Genomic DNA, 18,651 nt, shown 5'->3' on the forward strand with positions numbered 1-18,651 from the left:
CAGCATCCAAGATGGCTGAGGCTATTTATAGGGCTGTGACATCACAGGGCTGGCTGCTGATTGGCTGCATGCATGGCATTGTGGGTGATACCTCTTTCCCAGAGTTCCTCGCTCCATGTAGGAAAAAATGTGATCCGAATGTGGGAGGAAATTCGGATTTGGTAAGAATCAAATATTTCCTGCAATTCTGATCGAATTCCACTTCGTCAGCTTCTATTCGCTCATCTCTAATTTCTCCCATAATGTAGTATTAATAACATTAAAATGCATTGGATGATGGAGATTATGTTTAGCACAAAGTATACTTTCCATCTCATACATTGGCTATGTTTAGTAATTTTGTTGTTTGGCTCTTTTGCTGGTTGTCCATTTGCTTCACGTGGGATTATTTTAGTCTGTTAACTACATGAACTAATTTACAAGAGGTAAACAGCATGTGTGATGAATACAAATCTACCTCATGCTTTGTGTTGTGTGATGTCCTAGTTCTTCAATGAAGGCCTGTATTTCTGATTTACTCTTTATTTCTACTTGCACAGAATGTGTGCCAGAATGTGTGTTCCCGAAACTTTGAGCGACATTTCTGAAGATGCTTTTTTTTTTTTTTTTTTTTTACCGTTCTTGATATGCCGCTTTTTTTTTGAGTTTTTTTTTTTTGAGACGCATCCTTCTACTTGCCATTCACCCTACTAGCTGCTATAGATTTCTCTTTTTATTCATTCAAACTGGCGGTAATAAAGATAAATGTAATTTCCTGCTGCGCCACAAGCTCCACACCCTCTTATTTCAACACTTCTGAATAGTGGTGAGGAGGGGGAAAAGTCACACATATTGCTGCAAAAATGGTATGTGACAATATCTGCAATGCAAATATGCCATTATTATGGCATAAATCACTTAAAGGTGTTTTCTCACTTCATCAAGTGGTATTTATTATGTACAGGAAGTTAATACAAGCCACTTACTAATCTATATCCATCTTGCTTCCTTTGCTGTCTGGATCCATTTTTCCATCACATTATACACTGCTCGTTTCCATGGTTATGACCACCCTGCAATCCATCATTGGTGGTCAAGCATGCACCCTCTTGGAAAAAATGCAGGTCTCTCTGGTGGCCAGGACCTTTAGAGCACACATAGGCTTTAGATTTTTCCTACAGTGTGCAAGCACGGCTACTGCTGCTGGATTGTAGGATGGTTGTAAACATGGAAACGAGCAGTGTATAATGTGATGGAAAAAATGAATCCAGCCAGCAAAGGAGGCAATATGGCTAGTAACAATACATTAGTAGGTGCCTTGTGTTAACTTCCTCTACATAATAAATGCTATTTGCTGAAGTAAAAGGACCGCTTTAATCAATGTCCCAATTTATCTGTAAGGCCTCCTTCACATGAACGATATGGATTAGGTCCGGATGCATTCAGAGTGTGTTCAGTGAAATTCGCACCATTTTGCAAGCAAGTTCAGTCAGTTTTGTCTGCGATTGCGTTCAGTTGTTCTTTTTTTTTCCGCCCTGGTGCAATGCATTTTGATGCGTTTGTCACGCACGTGATAAAAAACTGAAGGCTTACAAACAACATCTCTTTAGCAACCATCAGTGAAATGAGTCTTCACTGAAGACCAATTCACTTCTATAGGGCCAGGGATGCGTGAAAAGCGCAGAATATAGAACATACTGCATTTTACACGCAACGCAGAACTGATGTGTGAAAAATAAACACAGATCCATTGAAATGAATGAGTCAGGGTTCAGTACGGGTGCTATGCGTTCACGTCATGCATTGCACCCGCGCGGAAAACTTGCTTGTGTGAAAGGGGCCTAAAGGTAATGTTCAGTAAAAGTACAGTAACTCACCAGCAAAATGGCCTGTGTCAAGATCTGCTCAGGGAAAAACTGATGGTTTTGCATGCAAGTTCAATCAGCTTTGTCTGCGCTTGCATTTATTATTTCAGCTTTTTTCTGCGTGGATGCAGTCTTTGATGCGTTTTTCATGTGCATGAAAAAAACTGAAGAATAACACTCATTGGGGAGATTTATCAAACTGGTGAAAAGTTGGACTGGCTTAGTTGCCTATAGCAACCAATCAGATTCCAACAGCTAGAACCATGAGCTCCCCCCATTCATTGCTCCAATTGCTCTGCTAGATTCTCTGCAGTATCCTTTGTCATTGGGTATGTCCTTTCTGCTGCATCGCTCTCCTCATAATTGTCACAACTTCTAAGGGCTCTTTCACACGAGCGGATGCCGTGCGTGGAATCCGCTGCGTGAAAGAATGCCAAACCCCGCTCTGGACAGCAGAGACATGGAGCAATAACATGACTGATAATGCTCTGTGCCTCTCTGTGATCTTTTTACTACAAAATCACAGTGAGATAAAGTTATCACTGTGATTTTGCAGTAAAAAGGTCACAGAGAGGCAAAGAGCATTATCAGTCATGTTAATGCTCAGTGTCTCTGCTGTCCGGAACGGGGCTTGGCACTCTTTCACGCAGCGGATTCCACGCACGGCATCTGCTCATGTGAAAGAGCCCTAACAGTAGATATGGCTGGTGCCAGTTGAAGAATGGAACGGAGCATCTGTGCGACCATCTCAGTACATGGATATGCACATTTATATACAGATTAGGCTACATTCACACGACCATATGTATTTTGCGGTCCGCAAAATGCAGGTCCGCAAAAAAAAATGGATGACGTTCGTGTAACACCTGTGTTTTTTGTGTGGATCCATTGTAACAATGCCTATCCTTGTCCACAAAACGGACAAGAATAGGACATGCTCTATATTTTTTGCGGGGCTACGGAACGGACATATAGATGCGGATAGCAGATTGAAATCAACTAAAAAAAAAACGGAACGGACAAGGAAATAAAATACGTTTGTGTGAATGTAGCATTAGACACAAGGAGCACAATTATTTTGAAGTAAGGAGAAAGTAAATTACAGAAAGTAACAGAAAGCAAATTACGGTACAAAAATAACTTGTTTTTCCTGATGAGTTATATTAAAATAACATTTACTGTGGAACAACCCTTTTAAGGATACACCACTAAACAAATGATAATGTTTTTATATCCTTATTACCTCTATTATTTATTATTGGTGACGTATATACAATTATAATGAATCTGATATTAAACAGACAATTGTGCACCGAGGTAACAAAGCCTATCTCTTACGTACTTCATTCCCGATGATTTTTATGATTTTACGAATTCTGAACAAAATATAACGTTCTGTCCTAGAGATGAAGACAGCGTGATTAAGAGATTACAGAAATTGGATATAAACTGAACTTTTCGTGCTAGGATACGTTTATAAATTATATAATTGCATTTTATAGCATATTAAAGCTATTTGCTCTTAATACTGCTAGTTTAACATACTTATTCTAAAAACATCCACTTAAACGAATCACAGTTTTGTAGAATGTTTGTTTGGTTGTCATGAAATTAATGTTACTGAATTTTTGCAGACAATTATAGGACAGAAGTTTATGTCACTCAAGCGATTATGCATCAAAATGAAAGCTACACTATTGCAAGATTGCTACAGAAATACAGGTGCATCTCATTAAATTAGAGTATAATAAAAAAGTTTATTTCAGTAATTCAGAAAGTGAAACTCCTATATTCTATAGATTTATTACACACAGTGATCTATTTCAAGCGTTTATTTCTTTTAATATTGATGATTATGGTTATAGCTAATGAAAACCCAAAAGTCAGCACCCAAAAATAGAATAGAATATTAGACAAAACCAATTAAAAATTATTTTTAATACAGAATTGTTGGCCTACTGAAAAGTATGTACAGTATATGCAATGAATACTTGGTCGGGCTAGTTTTGCGTGAATTACAGCAGTAATGCGGCATGGCAAGGAGGCGATCAGCCTGTGGCATTGCTGAGGTGTTATGGAAGCCCAGGTTGTATGATAGAGGCCTTCAGCTCGTCTGATTTGTGTCTGGTGTCTCTCATCTTCCTCTTGACAATACCCCATAGATTGGATCTGGCTAGTGTTGAGCGAGCATGCTCGGCCAAACTACTGTTCGGCTCGAGCATCGCTATGCTTGGCACATCGGAGTGCTCGGCCGAATACTGCAGGTGATCGAGTACAATTTAATACAATGAAAGTCAATGGGAGACCCGAGCATCAAACCAGGCACCCCCTGCTTTGAAGTAGAGTGGGTGTCGGGTTCACAAAAAAAGGTTAGAAATTGATGGAAACCCCATCAAAATAGTTTGAAACCAGCATTAAGAGGATGGCTGAATGCATTTTGTACTCCTATTATCTACGACATACAATAGACAACCACGCAAAGTCTATATGCCAAAAGTCAGTTATATGCAAGCAATCAATCTATCTATGAGACCGATGACAGCCTAAGTCAGAATACCTTACAATGGCACTCTTGTGCACTACGAGACATTCCAAACCAGCTCTCATCTGACTGAGAGCCAGTAAGCCTCAAAGTTACTTCTGATCTGTTGGATGGCTTGGGTGGACCTGCGCACCTAGATCAATATCATTAGGGTGACAACAAGTTTTCTGATTGTCCTAACATAATATTCAATAACAGCAGCAAACCCTCACCCCAAATGTTTTAGATGGTCAGATCAGTAGCAGGTACTTGCCCCTAATGTTTTAGAGGGTCACATCTGCAGCAGGCTCTAGCCCCTAATGTTTTAGAAGGTCAGATCAGCAGCAGGCACTCGCCCCAAATGTTTTAGAGGGTCAGCTCAGCAGCAGACCCTCACCCCTAATGTTTTAGATGGTTAAATCAGCAGCAGGCCTTCGCACCTAATGTTTTAGATGGTCAGATCAGCAGGCCCTTGCTCCAATAGTTTTTGAGGGTCACCAGCAGGCCATCAATCATAATTTTTCAAGGGTGTGTAGGATGCCCTCATTTATGTGTAATAAAGGGTGTGTTGGAGTGCCGGTTCCTTGTAATTTTTGGCAGCCCTTTCACTTAGTGCATAGGTTCTATGAGTGTAGGAGTCCCACTACCTAAGCAATTGTACCACAATGTGAATGAGGCCATCCTTTATGTGATATACAGGTTATATCGGAGTGCCTCTTCCTTGTAATTTTTGGCAGCACCTGCACTTTACATACAAGTAAATATACAGGAAAGAATGTTTCTTAACAATTTTTCCAAATTTTTTTTTTCTTTCGGTTTTGTGCGTATTATTGTCAGTCTGTAAAAGTGGCGTACTACTCGGACAACATCGTTCCCAGCAGCAACCTGGGAGCCCAAGATGCATCCAGACATCCTCCCCATGCTGTTCCCGAACCATTTCAGTGGTGTTTCCATAAATTTCTGACCTTTTCCTGGGAACCAGACACCCTCCCCTCTTCAGAGTAGGGGGTACCTGGTTTAATGCTCTGGTTCTTCCATTGACTTCCATTGTGCTTGGGTGCTCTGTAGACAGGCTCGGACTGGCCCACAGGGGTACAGGGGAATTCCCCGGTGGGCCCCTGAGTAAGGTGGGCCCCTAGTCTCCCACCCCCTGCACAAGTGGCACATAACACATTAGATTTACTGCACTACATACATATATTCAATGTACAGCACCTCAACCAGCTTATGTTCATATAAAAAACTTGTTAGATTATTTATTATATTTGAATTTATCCGTACGGTGGGCCCCCAAAATAAATTTTTCGACCAACACTACTAATTAGCATTGATTTGTTCCTCCATTCAAGTTAGGTTGGACTGGTTAGGAAAAAAAAGAGTTAATTTTTCTGTTTATTAATGTGCACTTAAAAATGTGCAATGTGATGCTGATGCATACTAAGATGGTGGTTCTTCACCCTGTGTTCTAGTTGGAATCAGTAACCTAGGGGATTAGGAAATTGTAGAGGCTGGCTGAAAAGTGTAACAGTGATGCCACTAGGTAGGAGATGGAGCATGATTTGTGCTGTAGCTACTGTGACAGAATACTGAGATGTTATACCGTGTGTGAGGATTGCATGTTTGATTGATATCCCAGACTACGTTGAGTTGATGGTGAGAGATAAGTCTTGAGAAGAGGTCTGGAGAGATGTCACCTCAGACCAGAGGTGCTCAATACATACAGTAAAAAGCATGTCTGTAAGGGTGCTTTCACACTAGCAGCAGTCTGGATCCAACAGGCTGTTCACCCTGTCGGATCCGTCCTGCCGCTATTTCGCCGTGCAGCCGGACTGCTGCTCCGTCCCCATTGACTATAATAGGGATGGGGGCGGAGCTGTGAAAGTAGCCTTAGTGTGGTGTGGAAAGTCCAGAGCACCAGGTTCAAGGCAGCCAGTCCTGAGGTGAACTCTATATGTGGATTACTAGTCTCCCACACCATGGATGAAAACTCACCGTTTGTAACATAACATTATACTAGATTACTATGCCCTCTGTAGAGACTTTTAACTACTAATCACTAAGCCTCTTTATAGTAATAACTTGTAACTATTAGTAACATAGTACATAAGGCCGAAAAAAAGACATTTGTCCATCCAGTTCGGCCTGTTATCCTTCAAGTTAATCCAGAGGAAGGCAAAAAAAAAAACTGTGAGGTAGAAGCCAATTTTCCCCACTTTAGGGGAATAAAAAATTCCTTCCCGACTCCAATCAGGCAATCAGAATAAATCCCTGGATCAACGATATCTCTCTAGTAGCTATAGCCTGTAATATTATTACACTCCAGAAATACATCCAGGCCCCTCTTGAATTCCTTTATTGTACTCACCATCACCACCTCCTCAGGCAGAGAGTTCCAAAGTCTCACTGCTCTTACCATAAAGAATCCTTTTCTATGATTGTGTACAAACCTTCTGTCAGTATGGGATCTGCATCTCCACTGCAGGGTGGCAGATCGCTGTCTACACATTGCAGCACTATGGGTCCCAGTACTGGCTTACCTTGTAGGAGACGCAGGTGCCCGCCAGCATACCGTCGCATCCGTCCTCTTTGCCAGGTGTCATCTGATGAGCTATAGCACGCGCGCGCGCACCTTTCCCTTTCTTATAGGAGTAGGCAGCTGGTTCCTGATTACCATCCCCACCCGAAGGCGGGACTAGTTGTATTTAAGGCAGCTTCACTCATCATGAAGTGCCCAAGCGTGGTTGTTGTACCTCTGGACTCCCGCTGAAGCACTCCACTGTGTCTGTTTGTTGGATTTCCTGGATTCTGACCTCCGCTTCATTTGACTACGCATCTGCCTGCTGTCTGTTTATTGGACCTCCTGGATTATAGACCTCTGCACTGCCTGACAACGCATCAGTCCATCTCTTCCAGTAAGTCTGCCTGGATCCAGTCCCTGCGCTGCCTATGAGACTGCTTATATCTGCACTGCCTGATTATGCATCTGCCCATGTAAAGTCTGCCTGGATCCAGACCCTGTGCTGCCTCTGAGACTGCTTATATCTGCATGCTATATTGCTCTGAACTTTGTGTTGCCTGTATCTGTCAAGTGACTTTTTGAATACTGTCTGCCAGTAAAGACCATCTGTTACTTTATTCTGCCTTTGTTGGACTCTGTTCACACTACTGCAGGTAGCTGCATTCAAGGTAACAGGTGCAGACACCAGGGTCCTGTCTCTGAGAGTCAGCAGTCTGCGATATTGGACTAATTCCAGTCCTCTATCAGCTGACACAGAGGATCCACATCCTCTGGTCGTAACACCTTCTTTCCTCCAGACGCATAGGATGTCCCCGCGTCACAGTCACAGTCCTGGGGATAAATAGATGATGGGATAGATCTCTGTACTGACCCCTGATATATTTATACATAGTAATTAGATCTCCCCTCAGTTGTCTTTTTTCTAAAGTGAATAACCCTAATTTTGATAATCTTTCAGGGTACTGTAGTTGCCCCATTCCAGTTATTACTTTAGTTGCCCTCTTCTGGACCCTCTCCAGCTCTGCTATGTCTGCCTTGTTTACAGGAGCCCAGAACTGTACACAGTACTCCATGTGTGGTCTGACTAGCGATTTGTAAAGTGTTAGGACTATGTTCTTATCACAGGCATCTATGCCCCTTCTGATGCAACCCATTATCTTATTGGCCTTGGCAGAAGCTGCCTGACACTGTTTTTTGCAGCTTAGTTTGCTGTTTATTAAAATTCTTAGATCCTTTTCCATGTCAGTGTTACTGAGTGTTTTACCATTTAGTATGTACGGGTGACTTGCAATATTCCTTCCCATGTGCATAACTTTACATTTGTCAGTGTTAGACCTCATCTGCCACTTATCTGCCCAAGCCTCCAATCTATCCAGATCCCTCTGTAGTAGTATACTGTCCTCTTCATTGTTAATTACTTTACACAGTTTAGTGTCATCTGCAAAAATTGAAACTTCACTATGCAAACCTTCTACAAGATCATTAATAAATATATTGAAGATAATAGGGCCCAATACTGACCCCTGAGGTACTCCACTAGTGACAATGACCAAATCTGAGTGTGTACCGTTAATAACCACACTATGTTTTCTATCATTGAGCCAGTTACTTACCCACATACAGACGTTTTCTCCCAGTCCGAACATTCTCATTTTATATACTAACCTTTTATGTGGTACAGTGTCAAATGCTTTGGAGAAGTCTAGATACACGACATCCATTGATTCACCGCTGTCAAGTCTAGAACTTACCTCCTCATAGAGACTGATTAAATTAGTTTGGCATGACCGATCCCTCACAAAGCCATGCTGATATGGCGTTATTTGCTTATTTCCGTTGAGATGCTCAAACAGTTTACCCACAACAGATGTTAAACTTACCAGCCTATAGTTTCCAGGCTCTACATTTGCCATGCGCCAATCCTGTGGGACATTCCCTGTCAGTATAGAGTCCGCAAATATCAGAAATAAGGGTCTGTCTATGACATTACTTAATTCCCTTAGGATACGGGGGTGTATGCCATCCGGTCCTGGCGATTTGTCTATTTTAATCTTTTTAAGATTAAAATAGTACATCGCTGATGTACTTCTTCCTGGGTCAGACAGGACACTTTTAATGGGGAATTTATTTTTACATTCTGCATGTCATTATTTTACTCAGTGAATACATTGGAGAACAGCTTTTCTTGCTCCTCTTTGCTCTCTGCGACTCCCCTCTCATTACTCTTTAAAGGCCCGACACCTTCAGATTTATACTTTTTAACATTTATATAATTGAAGAACATTTTAGGGTTAGTTTTACTCTCTTAGTTTTTATAGTGCTTCTGTGCTACCCTCCTGTTTTAGTGATTTATTTGCTTTCTTTTTGTCATTCATTGCTTTCTTTACAGTTCTATTTATCCACATTGGTTTATTTTTGTTCCTTAACCTTTTATTCCCATACGGTATGTACCTCTCACAATGAGATTTTAGGATGCTTTTAAAAATATCCCATTTTGTGGCTGTATTTTTATTTTTGAGGACTTTATCCCAGTTAGTTAGGCCTGTGGGCTCTCTTAGTTGGCTAAATGTAGCTTTTTTGAAGTTTGGTATTTTTGTTCCTCCCTGTAGAAACACTCTTTTGAATGATAATTGGAAGGTTATTACTTTATGGTCACTATTTCCCTGGTGTCCCCCAACCTGCATGTCTGTTGTTCTGTCAGGCCTATTGGTTAATAGTAAGTCCAGTATGGCCGTCCCTCTAGTCGGGTCCTGAACCAGTTGGGAGAGTTAATTGTCTTTGGTTATTTCCAAGAATCTGTTTCCTTTATAAGATATACAAGTTTCAGTTTCCCAGTCTATATTTGGGTAGTTGAAGTCCCCCATAATAACCAACTCATTATGATTTTCCGCCTCGGCTATCTCGTTTAGTAGTAGATTTTCTGTGGACTCTGGTATACTAGGTGGTTTATAGTAAACTCCTATTAGTAATTTATTATTTTTATCTCCATGTATTTCTACCAACAGTGACTCCACATGTTCATGTCCCTCACTTATATCTTCACGGAGTGTGGGCTTTAGACAAGACTTTACATAAAGGCAAACCCCTCCCCCTCTCTGGTTTTGACGATCCTTTCTAAACAGACTGTAACCCTGTACATTAACTGCCCAGTCATAGCTATCATCCAGCCATGTCTCAGTTATTCCCACTATGTCATAGTTCTCCTCACACATCAATAATTCCAGTTCCCCAGTTTTATTAGTCAGGCTTCTTGCATCAGTATACATACATTTGAGAGGTTTATGTATATTTTTTACCCTACACCTTTCCTTCTGAACTGTTCTAGTCCCTCCTTCCATTCCTCCCCCAGTCCCACTCCCTTGCCCCCGGTCTCTATCTGCACTATCTTCCCCTCCTATAATGTAATTTCCCTCCCCCAGTCCCTAATTTAAACACTCCTCCAACCTTCCAGCAATCTTTCTCCCCAGCACAGCTGCCCCCTCCCCATTGAGGTGCAGCCTGTCCCTACAATAGAGCCTGTAGCCGACAGAAGTTGGAACCCAACCCCCTCCTTCCTACACCAGTTCTTGAGCCACTTGTTAATCTCCCTAATCTCCCGCTGACTTTCTTGTGTGGCTCGTGGTACAGGCAATATTTCGGAAAATACTACCTTTGAGGTCCCTGCCCTAAGCTTTTAACTTAAATCCCTGAAATCATTTTTAAGGACTCTTCACCTACCTCTAACTTTGTCATTGGTTTTGATATGGACCATGACCGCTGGATCTTCTCCAGCCCCTCCCAGTAATCTTTCAACCCGATCTGCGATGTGTTGAACTCTAGAGCCAGGAAGACAGCACACTGTTCGGCGATCACGGTCTTTGTGACAGATTTCCCTATCTGTTCCCCTAATAAAAGAGTCTCCCACTACCAGCACCTGTTTGGCCTGCCCTGCTCTCCTGGTTCCCTGCTTACTGGAGCTGACATTCCCCTGACTGGCAGAATAAGTGTCCGGCTGCAGCAGTGCCGTCCCTGGACTGACATCCTCCTTATCTGCCAAATGTGCAAACTTGATGGGGTGTGTCAGATCAGGGCTAGCTTCCCTGGCACTCTTCCCTCTACCCACTTTCTAACTGTTACCCAGCTAGCTACCTCACTTTCCTCAACCTCCTCTCTGTCACCCTCCCCCTCATCTACCCCAAAGAATGCTTGCTCAGTGAGAAGCAAACTCTTTTGCAAATTGTCAATGCCTCTCAGTGTTGCAACTTGCCCGTTTAGAGACTCAATTTGCGATTCCAAACAGGTAATTTGCTCACATCTTGAACAAAGATATACACCCTCGAACGGCTGTTCCAGGACTGCATACATCATGAAAAATGTGCACTGGACTGCTTGGCAATTGTGCAACACATACTAAATGGGGATTTCAACAGTAAAAAAGTAAAACTGTAAATATGATTCAGAATTAGACCCTGTCTGCTGTAGTTGAAGGACTACCTAGGATTAAGCCATTATTATTGTGAACTTCTTTGCAGTAATGTCAACATGAGTTCTGTTATATCTGCCTGTTTATTACACGCACCTAACCTTAACTGTAATTTGGATAGATACTAGTGTTGAGCGCAGGGCCATCTTTAATATTGATTGGACCCTGGGCAAAAAGTTACTTGGGCCCCCTGGATCCCGCCTTCCCACACCTTAGCAGGCAATCACGCCCTCCACCACAACACACACACACAAAATCTACACATCTGGTAGAGTACAGTGAATGGCTGTAAATGCTTCCAGTTCTGAAGACTCCAGCGGCTCAGGATCAGTGCTCTGGGCTCAGGCTGGAAGTGGGCACCGCTCTGCAGGAAAGAGACCAGGGCTTGGCTCACCCTTGTGTTACAGTGCACCCCAGCACCCCACAGTATGCAGTATAGCACCCTATAGTATACAACACCGCACAGTATGCAGTATAGCACCCCACACTATACAGTATCCCACAGTATATAGTAGAGCAGTATAGCAGCCCACAGTATACAGCACCCCACAGTATACAACACCTCACAGTATACAGTATAGCACCTCACCGTATACAGCATCCAAAACTATACACGATACAGCACCCCACACTATACAGTACAGCAGTATAGCACTCCACACTATACAGCACCCACAGTATACAGCCCCCCACAGTATACAGTACAGCAGTATAGCACTCCACAATATACAGCACCCACAGTATACAGTATACAGGCCCCCCACACTATATACAGGCCCCACACACTATATACAGGCCCCCACACAGTATACAGGCCCCCACACAATATACAGCCCTCCACAGTATACAGTCCCACACAGTATACAGCCCCCCACAGTATACAGGCCCCCACACAGTATACAGCGCCCTACTATACAGTAGTTTACAGTATATTACCATAACAGCCCCTGTCACCTTTTTCTGATGTAATCTTCACAAAAAAAGCTCCAAACTTCTACAGCAACCTGTGATGACCTCATAGCCATGTGACCAGTAATATTGCTAGGTTACTGGTCACATGGTGATGATGTCATTAAGGTCCTAGATCACATTCACAGCTCTAACAGTACGATGCCTGGACTCAGTGCCGGCAGGCATGGCATGGCAGCACCCCCTGTGTAGCTGACAGCCTGACACCCGGGGTAGTGGCTAGCAGGGCTCAAGAGGCAGCTGCCTTGGGCCCCCCAGGAGCAACTGGGCCCGGGGCAGCTGCCCCTTTTGCCCCTTGGTAAAGACGGCCCTGGTTGAGCGAATTGAAGCATCCAAAGTGGAATTCGATCTGAAATTTAGGAAAGATTTGATATGTCACGAAGCCACATTTCCTTGCTCTTCATGGAAACATATTATTTTTCCCAAAATTTTGGCTAGAGTTGTCTTAGAAAGAATGGGGGGGGGAATATATATATATATATATACAGTACAGACCAAAAGTTTGGACACACCTTCTCATTCAAAGAGTTTTCTTTATTTTCATGACTATGAAAATTGTAGATTCACACTGAAGGCATCAAAACTATGAATTAACACATGTGGAATTATATACATAACAAAAAAGTGTGAAACAACTGAAAATATATCATATTCTAGGTTTTTCAAAGTAGCCACCTTTTGCTTTGATTACTGCTTTGCACACACTTGGCATTCTCTTGATGAGCTTTTAGAAGTTGTCACCTGAAATGGTCTTCCAACAGTCTTGAAGGAGTTCCCAGAGATGCTTAGCACTTGTTGGCCCTTTTGCCTTCACTCTGCGGTCCAGCTCACCCCAAACCATCTCGATTGGGTTCAGGTCCGGTGACTGTGGAGGCCAGATCACCTTGCGCAGCACCCCATCACTTTCCTTCATGGTCAAATAGCCCTTACACAGCCTGGAGGTGTGTTTGGGGTCATTGTCCTGTTGAATAATAAATGATGGTCCAACTAAACGCAAACCGGATGAAATAGCATGCCGCTGCTGTGGTAGCCATGCTGGTTCAGTAAGCCTTCAATTTTGAATAAATCCCCAACAGTGTCACCAGCAAACACCCCCACACCATCACACCTCCTCCTCCATGCTTCACGGTGGGAACCAGGCATGTAGAGTCCATCCATTCACCTTTGATGCGTCGCACAGAGACACGGTGGTTGGACCCAAAGATCTCAAATTTGGACTCATCAGACCAAAGCGCAGATTTCCACTGGTCTAATGTCCATTCCGTGTGTTCCTTAGCCCAAACGAGTCTCTTCTGCTTGTTGCCTGTCCTTAGCAGTGGTTTCCTAGCAGATATTCTACCATGAAGGCCTGATTCACACAGTCTCCTCTTAACAGTTGTTCTAGAGTTGTGTTTGCTGCTAGAACTCTGTGTGGCATTGACCTGGTCTCTAATCTGAGCTGCTGTTAACCTGCGATTTCTGAGGCTGGTGACTCGGATGAACTTATCCTCTGCAGCAGAGGTGACTCTTGGTCTTCCTTTCCTGGGGCGGTCCGCATGTGAGACAGTTTCTTTGTAGCGCTTGATGGTTTTTGTGACACAATAATAAAAAGATACTGGGCACTCTCTAACTAATGGAACCTAATAGTTTAATAAAATACATCATATACACTTCAATACATTAAGCATAAAAATACGTATAATAACGAAAAAAATAATAATAAAAATAGGTTCCTCCACCTATTGGTACCAATAAAAATGTATGTTTGTTAAAATAGAATGAATGGCCTCTAGGTATTCGGGGTGTAGATCACTCCTTGAGGTATATGTCCTTAGGACGAATGACTTTATATAAAACCGCAAGAACAAGTTGTCGCAATCAGAAATTGATGCAGTGATTGTATTGAGCGGCGTCCCGCTGTTACTCACTGTTAAACTCCTGCGTTAAGCTCCCCTGTTGTAAAAGTCCTTTGAATCAGGGATTTCGCCGACAGTCCGCGGTTCCCCTGCTGTTTCTCTAGCGTCGCTCCGTAGATGAAAGAGCCGGCGCTTAGATGTTATCACAGCCTCCTTTTCTCGCGCTGCACTCGTTGTGCTGGTGAGCGTGTTTAGATGTTAAAATCCATTCCCAGAGAGTGCGCGTCAAGACTGTGGTTGCAGCAGCAGAGGTTCCAATAATAGCGGTATAATAGTCCTCGATGTCCAAATGTAACGGGGGTCCTGGCACCAAACGCGTTTCGGGGTCTATTGTTACCCCTTCCTCAGTGGTAATGCCTCCCCCTTCTGAATCTCCTTATAAAGTCTTTACTGATTAGATGACACTCATCAGCTGGGTGGGTTGGTTTCTTTTTTCAAAACCTGGTATGGCCCCGAAAAACATCTATTTGTCAAGATAATATATATCTTCGCCTTCAGTCCTTTATTCACATGTATATTCTTATGTTTGAACTTTATGACACACTTACTGTGCTACTTGCTGGCTAAAAGATATTTAATTAGCATCAAACAGACTCCCAAGTCTGCGCAAGCTTATTACATCCTGTACGCTTCTATATGGTATTTTCCTTTTACCGCAATCTCATCTGCGGTATTCATGCGGTTTTTGGAAAGGATATACCAAATAAGTTCCATTTACATATACATCAAAATTATTATAAAATATTTATATAAGAATAAAAATAAAAAACAATTTTTAATATATATCTAAAAGTTCATAAGAGAATAAAACAGACAAGAAAAACAGTGTCTTTCTAGATACAGTATTTTTGTTAACCTTCATTACATCCTTAGGATGTCATTTTTTGTTTATTTTTATTTTTGTTAAAAGTTTTCTCAAATCTTCTCCAATTCAGTTTTTCTTTGCATCTGTTAATTTGGTGTATTAATAGTTTTTTGTGGAGGTAGGGGCAATCTATTTCTGATATTACACATATATGTGTTATTATTAACATAATCAAATTTGAAGGATGGTATTGTGGATCCACAGAGCGCATACGTGATGTGTCGGATAGTGAGACCGAATGACCGGTGGAGGTCCGCCGCGGGGGACCGGACCCCCCCAGAAATAAAATCACTGGGAAGGATCCCGACCCCCGCCGCGGGCCCCCCCCCATCTCATAAGAATCCGAATAATTCGAACTCTGAGTTCAGTCCTCCCGGCACGAGAGTGTTTAGCTCGTATATTCTCTGTGTTTCCACCCTAGACATCCTGCATATATGATCCCCTCCCCTCCATTCTTTAGTCACCTTATCTATTGCAGCATATTTTATCCCTGATGGATCTTGGTTGTGTGTCGTTTTAAAATGTTTGGACAATACATGTGTTTCCAATCCTTTTTTAATGTTAGCCACATGCTCAGATATACGTTTTTTCAAAGTCCTTTTTGTCCTACCGACATATTGCTTCCCACAGGGACATTCTATAATGTAAATTACACTTTCGGAGCTGCAGGTTAAAAAATCCTTTATGACATGTTTATATTGATTGACAGAGGAAATTATTTCTCCTGTTTTGCGAGGGAATCTTGTTAATTTGCAGTTATTACATTGCCCACACCTATAAAATCCCTCCATATGCATCCAATTTTGTATGGAGGGTTCAGTTCTTTTTACTTTTTTTATAGTTGGTGCTACCAAATTAGCCAAATTGGGGGCTTTAGTGAATGTAATACATGGTTTTGATGGAATCAAGGCGCCTATAGTTTTTTCTTTCTTTAATATGTGCCAATGTTTGCGTATGATTCCTTGGATTTTTCTATATTCATTATTAAACGGTAATAAAATCCTAATTTGTTCAATTGGTTTTTGTGACACACTTTCAAAGTTTTCCCAATTTTTCGGACTGACCTTCATTTCTTAAATTAATGATGGCCACTGGTTTTTCTTTACTTAGCTGCTTTTTTCTTGCCATAATACAAATTCTAACAGTCTATTCAGTATCCACCTGACTTCTCCACAACCCAACTGATGGTCCCAACCCCACTTATAAGGCAAGAAATCACACTTATTAAACCTGACAGGGCCCACCTGTGAAGTGAAAACCATTTCAGGTGACTACCTCTTGAAGCTCATCAAGAGAATGCCAAGAGTGTGCAAAGCAGTAATCAAAGCAAAAGGTGGCTACTTTGAAGAACCTAGAATATTACATATTTTCAGTTGTTTCATACTTTTTTGTAGTAAGTATATAATTCCACATGTGTTAATTCATAGTTTTGTTGCCTTCAGCGTGAATCTACAATTTTCATAGTCATGAAAATAAAGAAAACTCTTTGAATGAGAAGGTGTGTCCAAACTTTTGGTCTGTACTGTATATATATATATATATATATATATATATATATATATATTTATATATGTATATATTGTGATAAGTGTGATAAGGTGGACAGTGCAGGAAGAGGTGTATATCCCACTCAGATACCTCAGCTGGGTGGAATAGCTTAAATACGGAAGGTAATAGTCTCAGCAGCATGTAGGTTGCTGAGACAAGGTTCTTGTTGGTGTAGTCTGGGCCAGATTTTAGTTGGATTGGCAGATAGGATTGGAAGTGGAATCTGCCAATCCACACCCTTCCAGCACGGGTGTTCTCTTGGACCACAGAGGATCGCAGGTGAGGTCTGCGATAATCAGACTGGGATAAAGATCCTCCCAGGGTGTCAGTTAGTGGGGGATGTACAGACAGAGGCCTGGTGAGGCTCTGTTATTGTGGTCTCAGCAGGGCAAGTCTAAGAAGCCACGGGGCTAGGCGCTAGCCGGAACTTTGGTGGACACCTTCACGCCTGGGAACAAGGGTCACAAGACCAGAGTCCGGAGGACTACTGGGCTGCAATCCCCCAGAATGTGTTGAAGGGTCACAGCCTGGAAGCTGCTGGTCTGTATGGCTGGAGAAAGCCGCATTTACGTTCCATGTGTGAACAGCGCTCTGTATAGGTGAGTCAGGGATCATGTTATATGTTTAGGTAGAGCCCAGATGGGTAGGTTTTCATTTTGTATCGTGTTTGCTGGTGCTGGTATCAAAATAAATGTACTGTTTGCACATTCAACACGGTTGTCAGCGAGAATATTGTGACTGAGACCCCGGAGATAGAGCTAATCCCTCACAATATATATATATATATATATATATATATATAAATATTACAAAAAAGGATGGGTAGCACTCCAAGAAGTAAAAAAATACAAAGATACTTTATTTACCCAAGCAGGACATGCGACATTTCGGCTCTACACAGGAGCCTTTCTCAAGCAGTGATGACGATGACATCAAGATGTGATCACGCTGGGAGCGTGCGGGGGATGTCATCACAGTCAGCACAGGTCCTTTGACAGGAGAGGAATACTTCTGTGTGAGCAAGTGAATGAGGTGAATGACTTTTTATTAAAAAATTTTAACCCAAAAGGCCATATTGCACTAGTCTATTAATGTTTTTAACGGCCATTAGATCTAAGCAGCTGTTAAAAATGGTCCCATTCATTGATAGGCTGAATAGGGTTTTAACATAGCAAATTGTGACAAATTAATTCGTAACAAATCAAATTTGTTGTCAAACTTTGCAAAGCTGCTGAATCGAATTTTTTAAAACTTTGCTCATCTCTAGTAACTACATCTGCAGTAACAATCACAACCTGCAGACACTATAGATACATTTGCACTGATTAGTTTGTTATTCATTTGCTTCCTAAATGTAAACTGACGCAACTTTCTAAACAGTCTTAATTACAAATTCCTACTATTTTATTGCTGTACAGTCTGTGCAACTCCTGTACATAGCTAAATGTGCTGCTGTTTTAACATGGATCTAACAGGTCACTGATTCTGTTTGCCCAGAGCTGACATCATGTGCATGCTCTGCTCTACCCTTCATTTAGGAAGCTGAGCATGGCAGAGCAAACTGCCCTATAGAGGGAGGAGAGTAAGGCCCTTTTCAAGCGAACAAGTTTTCTGTGAGGGTGCAATGCGTGACATGAACACATAGCACCCGCACAGAATCCTGACCCATTCTTTTCAATAGGTCTATGTACATGAGTGTTTTTTTTCACGTATCAGTTCTGCATTGCGTGAAAAACGCAGCATGTTCTATATTCTGCATTTTTCACGCAGCCCTGGCCCCATAGAAGTCAATGGGGCTTCAGTGAAAAACGCATTGCATCCACAAGCAAGTGCAGATGCAATGCATTTTTCACCGATGGCTGCTAAGAGATGTTGTTTGTAAACCTTCCGTTTTTATCACACGCATTAAAAATGCATCAAAACGCATTGTACTTGTGCCGAAAAAAATTTACGCAATTGCAGACAAAACTGACTAAGCTTGCAAAATGGTTCGAGTTTCACTGAATGCACCCTGAACGCATCCGAAGCC

This window comes from Bufo gargarizans, unplaced genomic scaffold (genome assembly GCF_014858855.1).
Source record: "Bufo gargarizans isolate SCDJY-AF-19 unplaced genomic scaffold, ASM1485885v1 fragScaff_scaffold_1_pilon:::fragment_2:::debris, whole genome shotgun sequence".
Taxonomy (NCBI): domain Eukaryota; kingdom Metazoa; phylum Chordata; class Amphibia; order Anura; family Bufonidae; genus Bufo; species Bufo gargarizans.